Source organism: Pseudophryne corroboree, chromosome 1 (genome assembly GCF_028390025.1).
Source record: "Pseudophryne corroboree isolate aPseCor3 chromosome 1, aPseCor3.hap2, whole genome shotgun sequence".
NCBI classification, from domain to species: domain Eukaryota; kingdom Metazoa; phylum Chordata; class Amphibia; order Anura; family Myobatrachidae; genus Pseudophryne; species Pseudophryne corroboree.
In genome coordinates, this window is record NC_086444.1 from 708,441,514 (window position 1) to 708,449,837 (window position 8,324).

An 8,324-nucleotide genomic window follows, 5' to 3' on the forward strand; every position below is an offset into this window, starting at 1 on the left:
TGATTTCTGAAATGCATACATACTTGTGTCTAGGTCACCGATTATGGTATGAAATATTTTTTCTTATGTTAATAATTGATGGCAGTTATTGTTTACTGCCAAAGGGTGGACTGTCAAAGTCAAAAATATTACATAAAGAGAACATACAAACTACACACATTTAAGTCGCTATACTTGCAAATACGCGCAGCGAGCACAGCCATATATGGTAACACACGCATTTACACGGACATGCCACAGAGATGGATTCTACACTTATTTCATACAGTACATAATTATAATAATATCAAGCGCCAGACATCATGATGATTTAAAATTATCTAATGAATTAATGTCATGAATGTGTATTATTTGAACGAAGCAAGATAGACCTGTCATGTTTACTATTAAAACAACCAGCTTAATGTGTAGATTAATTTGATACTTGATATGAAGTTGTAGGACATTGCAGCGAATAGTTATGATTACATGTATAAAAGCTAAAATCACTTTGTTAGAACAGTGAATGTTACAGTGGACAGGGAACTCAGGCCAGCCCCTTTGGATGTATTCAAGGCTGAATCTGATTACCATATACAAAGGAACTGGTGACTCATCATGAGCCCCCTCCCCCAGAAACTAGATGAGACATAAGCTGACCACACAGGAGGACAGTTACTCGCTTTTTGGTCTCAGAGGATGATGGAGGAGTTGCTGGCAGTTCAGTTCCTGTATTTATTTACAGAGAGAGGGAGACATAAGCTGCATTGGAGGGAATGGTAATTGTATCACTGGCATGTAACTGAAACTGTATGTAATGGCATATAACTGTATGTAATTGTATGTTCTAACTGCTTACTGTGTGAGTGTAACCATGTAACTATAAGTATACTGTACTTTGTAATATATATTGAATCCATATCCTTTTAAAAGCAAATATATACTTCAATGAGCTTTGGAACTCAGATAATGTGTGGGTGTGTTGTTTTCTCTTATGGGATACAGTGTTTTGAGATATATAGTGCACATTCATGGGATATGGCAATAAGAGGTGCAGGCGTTTACAATATATATTAGAGCGGGCACTTTAAATATTTGTGAGAAATCAATTTGGCACTCTTAGATGAGGGCTCTTACGGGATATCAGGGTCTTAATGATGCACTGTACATTACAAACGCGGCTGTAATTGACCGGCTCCAATGGACACATTGAGAAGCTGATGAAAATAACATCCATGTTAATGTATTGTTGTGGTATCAGTAAGCCAATGATATGAAATTCAAGGGACAATGCATTTCTCATAATATTTAAGAAGCTAAAATGTATTTTTATTGTTGCAAAACAAGGTTCAAATAAGTCATATTGTGTTTGATTCAGATTGTATTGCTTATCTGTTAAGTAGGGTTAAAAGTACATTTAAAAGTTGCTGCATAGCCTTGATATAGTTTTTATTTTTAACTCAGGCCTAAAATAACTTCAGGTGCTTGTATGATGTGTGATTTCTTTGTGACAAAGGAAGCCGCATGGTCTGTCCTCCATTTTGGACTAACCACATGGCCTGTCCACCATTTTGTGTAACCCTCATGGAGGTGGAAGGGGGAGGAGCAGCTGCCATTTTGGGATGGTCATTTTTCTAAATGGCTGATTTTCACTGCTCAGAATAATCAGCTTTCCTTGGTCACATGAAACACCATTTATGAGTTACCAATGCATTTATTTAACCCATGCCATAGTCAATTAAAAATAGTTTCAGCTGGGCCTAGTGAGAGTTAAGAGATGAATACTTAGTGTAAGAATTACACACAGATATAAAAAAAAGTAGTTTTTTTCTTTTACCTCTAGGATTTAGTTAAAATCTGCTTGCTAGTTTAGGATAGCCATTGAAATGCAAATTAACCTGTGTAACTGCTTTTTCTTAGCAGTAAAAAAAAAAAAAAAACACTTTTACAGGCAGGCAAAAGCATAGCTTTGATATGCAAATTAGAAGCACTGAATGGGTAAATGAGTCTCAGGAGACCAGTGAATGGTACATATATATAATTATTATAATTATGTGTATATTTATATCAGTGTATGTTCTGCAAGATAGCTATCCAATCTGAATCATATCATATAAATTATTAATTATTGCTAGAGTCATTATAGATCTGTGTAAAATAGGATACATTTGTTGCTATATAGGTAAATTTATAGGTAAATCTGAAACAACAGTATTTTAAGGAAGTAAGCGTAAAGACACAAACGCAGTTCTGCATAAAAGTTTATAAAGAACAAGTTGTGTCTAGTGGGCAATAGTAATTAGTATTGTTCACATTTATAGAGCTGTGTGATTTATTGCGGACGCAGGGTTTTGTACACATGTTTAGGACAAAGTAAAGGACTGCGCACGCAGCGTAAGAGACACGCACGGTCACGTGTTTGCGCAAAGTGCGTAAGAATGCGGGCGCTAAGTACAAATTATACAATAGTGTCGTTTAGTTCAAAGGTGGGATAGTAGACATTTAATACAATAGCACACAACTATCAGATTTCAAAAGCAGGTTACTCTAAATTTAGTTTAAAAAAAACTGTATTGCCTCTGGTGTAAAGCTGCCTATCTGAATGAAAATATTTTCTGTACAGAAAAACCAAAGTGTATTTGAGTGAGTGAAAGCGGAGCGAGTGGAACTGAACCCAGAAACTGAAGTGGTCTGAAGTGGTAACACCGGGTTAGCAGAGGCTCGGTGGCGTAGGGTTCGCTACCTTGCATTATTAGGAACTAAAGTGGTCTGGAGTGGTCTAGGCTAGGTGGTCTACAGCAATCTTAGGCATATAGATAACTAGTATCTATAGGCTGTGCTATTGCATCGCATGTCCGTGTGTTCTGCACAGCACAACGTGATACCATTGTGTCATATGCGCTGTGGGAGAGCATACGCAGACGGGATTGCATAGACAAAAGGGGTTTTTCTTTGACAACGTCGGGAAATCTCCCTGGTGGGCTTCACTGGAAAGGGTGAAGGATAGTTATCTAATTTCTCTGTTTTTCACCCTGCAAACAATTCCAGTTGAAAGATACCGAAAAGGAATTTTTCGCTGCCTCTCTCAGGAAAATATTCCAAACAGAACTTCCGCCGAAAGAAATTACGGTGTTGTAAGGTCTGATAGGGGCCCTAGGTTGGGTACATTGCCTTCGCTATCGACAGTGTATGGTAGTACTGGCCAACGTGGGCGGTGAGCGGGTGGAAGCACTCGGAGAACTTTTACCGTTGCCTTATATTGAGTATTTTGGTGTTTGTGGGAAAAGGCCCACAATTATGGGAGCCAGTTGCTCAAGTAAGGGACGTTTAACCAGGGTTCAGGTTGAAGAGCCGCGGCCCAGGGGGTCAGCGAGGTTTAAAGGAAAAAGTATTATGTGTGGGAAATATGGTCCACACGCTGAAGACTTTTTGTCTGAATGGGAATGTATGACTGACAAAGATAGGGAACCATTCCCTAAGGTGAGCAGCTTTGAACCAGAGGTATTGCAGAACTTAAGGATAACAATATGTCTGATAAAATCCCGAAAACAAAGGGTCAGACATACAAATTGTTTAAACCTGTGACAGCAAGAGGGGTTGGCGAGTTTGATCCTAAGGTATTGCAGGTGATATGTTTAACCAAAGTCATATAAAACAAGAATGGGAATATAAGAACTGTTTGAACTTGCAAGTACACTGCCTTATGTAGATGTGGAAGCAGTTACGGCCAGCATACAAACTATAGAAAATAATAAAAATATGACTGTAACCTATATATGTACTAATGAATGTTGAAGTTTTATTTAGGAGGAGAAGGTGACCTGATTGTTTTCAGCCATTTCTCATGCACCCAGAGGAGTATCCAACCGGTAAAAGAAGAGCAGTAGCCTGTGGGGAAGTGGCTGAGACCAGTGGAACAGGTAAGTATGGTATAATTCGTGTACATATATAGTAAAAAATAAATAAATAAATAAATAAAACTAAAAAAAAAATCAAGAAAGTAACGTCAGAAATGGAGAAAATCCTGTCCGCACATTAGTATTTGCCAGTAGGAAAGCAGACAGAGACAAGGTAACCCCAGGGTATTTCTTTCAGTTACCATATAAGAAGTATTCATTCCTAGTAATGTCCCTAGTCAAGATGAGCTTGGAAGTATTTGTTGAACCATGTACAGACCCTTAGTACGGGATGAGAAGGATTGAATGAAATACTTTGCATGACCTAGAAGCTTGTTAAACTTTTTTTTTGTTTTTGTCTCTTACAGAAATAGAAAACTCTCCATCTGGATAAGATTACTGGTAAACACTAATTCGGCAAATGGGAGGTGGCTGTCTCTGTGCAAATGGACGGGCTCAATAAGGCATTGAGTGTCAGGGTGCAGACTTCTTTGCAAAATTGGAAAGGTCACAGTAGCTAATCTTAGATAGTGTGCTATTGAACATCACAAGAATAGTGTTAGGCGCAGAGAACAACAGGTGGAGAGGTTGAGGACGGTAAGTATACTGGCACATACAGGAAAGACCCATCAGTCCAAACCCCAGATCCCTAATGGTCAATAATATGTTACACTTGTAGGAAGGAAGGGCATTTTGCCAGAGATTGTAGGAGTAGTAGGACACATAGCCAATATAGATCCCCTAGACAGAAAACACAAGCCACATTATTAAACACATAGACGGGACCAAGGGACATATAGTAAGGAATCACAAGCCATGTAGAAAACACAGATTCGGCTAATGGGAAGAATAGAATAAATGCAACTTACTAATGTTACATTTCGCTGTTCTAGATGCATGTCCATCACAGGTAGAGAAAATTAACTCACAGATACCGGGTTCCCTATGAACTTAGGATGGACAGGACACTGGATTGATGGCTGGGATAGTCCCAGTAGAGATAAGACACACAGAAATGTTTTTTAAGGGGAGTAGACCAAGTAGAGAATCACTTCCCCGTAGTGCCCAATCCAGTAGTCAAATTTTTATAAAATCTTCTTCACCTCTACAAAACTCATCTGTCACCAACCTCTTTTCTGTTTCTATACAGTTTCCTCTTCATCTTTTGCATTCACACAGGGTGGTACAATACATGGACCCAAGTACAGTTCAAACTTTACATGCCTAGGTCCTTCAGAGTTCTGTCCGAACCCAGTATATCTCAACAGCACGATGACACCAGTATTATTGCAGTGTGCTTTGTCATGCACAAAGGGTGGAGAATGGGAATACTGGTGAAGGGAAATTTTGTATAGACACTGATATGCCTGTTGGTGAATGGCAAACCTGACATTTTCTTTTTCCATTTTCTTCTTCCTTCTCTCCTCTAGAGATGTTTCTTTTTTTTCTTCTTCCTTCTCTCCTCTAGAGATGTTTCTTTTTTTCTTTTTTTTTCTTTTTGAGTTATGCTCATGGTACTCTACATTGCAACACACGATAGTTAAATTAAGATACAAAAATTTGTGTTCCCTGCAGGAAGAGGAAGTCTGGAGGACAAAGGGGTATGGCCAGGAGTCCTCAGGACTGTGGGCAGGTGGACACGGTAAGCCAGTAGCCCCCAGAGCATACCTTCCAAGCCTAGCTGAGGTGGCACACGGTCTGACTCATCTAGACAAAGAGGGTAGGTGCAGGCTGATGAGAGCCTACTGGTGTGCGCCAGGATTCTATTCTCATGCAGGTAAGAGAGCAATGACCTGTCTTACTTGCTTGAGGAAGAATATTGGTAAAGCAATACCAACAGAGCCATCCCATATCCCTCCTGCAGACGGATCTTTTCAGGAAATACAAATCGACTTCGTACAGTTAACACCCTTTAGGAATTATTGTTATGTATTGGTGTGCACTGATGTTTTCTCAAACTGGGTAGAGGCATTTCCTGCCGCCACGGATGCTGCTGTGTTTACCGCAAAGAAAAATTTCGCAGAAATTTGTGTGTAGATAATGGTACCCCTAGAAGTAGGAGCAAAGCTTGAAATTGTACTATTGTGATCATAGATACTGCCACTAGTATTATGTAGCTTCGGACCCACTCCCAGATCTTCACTCGACGAATCACCCTCTTCGAAATTTGTTTTTTTGTTTTGGTATTTGTATCTTTTTGGGTTGTTTTTGGAAGACAACCTCATGTCATGATTGATCCGCACAATGATCAGAACTACACCAATGAGGTGACAGTACAGTACCTTGTTGAGATGAGCCAGCATTTGAGAACTTCACAAAGAACTTGAAACTGTTGATTGCTGGTATGCCAAATGCTAACTGTCTTGATTGTGAACCAAGAGACTGGGTGATTGTTCTTACGCTCAGGTTGCCTAATAGACAGGTGGGAAGGCCATACCAAGATTTGTTGACAGCACTAAAGGTCGCCGAAAGAGAGACTTGGGTCCACTCGTCCCCCTGCAAGAAGGTCGCTGACCCGGAGAGAACTCGTGACAAAGTAGTTTATTGCTCACATTCATCAAGTTTGTGAACTGTGTGTTTGAAGTGAACTGTGTGTTCCAAGTGAACTGTGTGTTCAAAGAGCAAGATGGAGAGCAAAGTTAACTGTGTGTTCCAAGTGAACTGTGTTTTCAAAGAGCAAGGCAAAGAGATCGCAAAAGTATCACCAGAGACTCTGTTCCGTGAAGACTGAGAGGCGGCACTGTTGAACACTACCTGAGCGTACAAAAGGATTGCAGAAAGACCAGTCATTGTAATTGATTTGTTATGAACAAGAGTTGTTTTTTTTGTTCTATTTCTCTTTTCTCTCTTTCCCGCTGACAAACATTTTCTTTCAGGATATTCTATTTTCGTGAGGTTTTTTTATGAGGAGTCGAGTGTGGGACTGGAACTGGTTCTGTAGGAAGGAGTGATTTCCTTATAGGATCCCAGGATTAGCTGATCAGTTTGTTAAAGTCAGAGAAAAATCAAAGTTCTAGTAGTTATGGAGTTCAGAGGTAATCAGGAACAGTCAGACAATGGCTATTCACACATTGCAGATAAAGAGCTCATTAATATACAGTATGTGGATGAAAGGTTTATGAGTGGCTCTCCCCGAACTCCGAAGGTTTATGTTATTTAGGAAGGACACTACTTATAACCCTTGTTCAATGATTAAACAGACCTAGCATACGTTCCAGAAATGGAAACAATGTTCAGAAAATGAAAGGAATATGTAGATCATGAAAATTTTATATGTCACTGTCACGATTTGTTTGTGTCTTCTTCATCTACCCAGCAGAACCTCAATCGAATCCAAACATCAGTGTACAAAGACGTAGGTACATGTATGTGTGAAATGTTCGTCGCAAATCAGACATTATAGGCCAAAGCACTGTCCCAGCATACTCTATAGGTTGAATGTTGTCCCACACCCAACCAGTGGTCCCGTGACCGCCGAGTGCATATAGAGGATGTCTCGTCTTCCTCCCTGTCTTCCCCAAATATAGTCAAGTGTCTGATTTCTGAAATGCATACATACTTGTGTCTAGGTCACCGATTATGGTATGAAATATTTTTTCTTATGTTAATAATTGATGGCAGTTATTGTTTACTGCCAAAGGGTGGACTGTCAAAGTCAAAAATTTTACATAAAGAGAACATACAAACTACACACATTTAAGTCGCTATACTTGCAAATACGCGCAGCGAGCACAGCCATATATGGTAACACACGCATTTACACGGACATGCCACAGAGATGGATTCTACACTTATTTCATACAGTACATAATTATAATAATATCAAGCGCCAGACATCATGATGATTTAAAATTATCTAATGAATTAATGTCATGAATGTGTATTATTTGAACGAAGCAAGATATACCTGTCATGTTTACTATTAAAACAACCAGCTTAATGTGTAGATTAATTTGATACTTGATATGAAGTTGTAGGACATTGCAGCAAATAGTTATGATTACATGTATAAAAGCTAAAATCACTTTGTTAGAACAGTGAATGTTACAGTGGACAGGGAACTCAGGCCAGCCCCTTTGGATGTATTCAAGGCTGAATCTGATTACCATATACAAAGGAACTGGTGACTCATCATGAGTCCCCACCCCCAGAAACTAGATGAGACATAAGCTGACCACACAGGAGGTCAGTTACTTGCTTTTTGGTCTCAGAGGATGATGGAGGAGTTGCTGGCAGTTCAGTTCCTGCATTTATTTACAGAGAGAGGGAGACATAAGCTGCATTGGAGGGAATGGTAATTGTATCACTGGCATGTAACTGAAACTGTATGTAATGGCATATAACTGTATGTAATTGTATGTTCTAACTGCTTACTGTGTGAGTGTAACCATGTAACTATAAGTATACTGTACTTTGTAATATATATTGAATCCATATCCTTTTAATAGC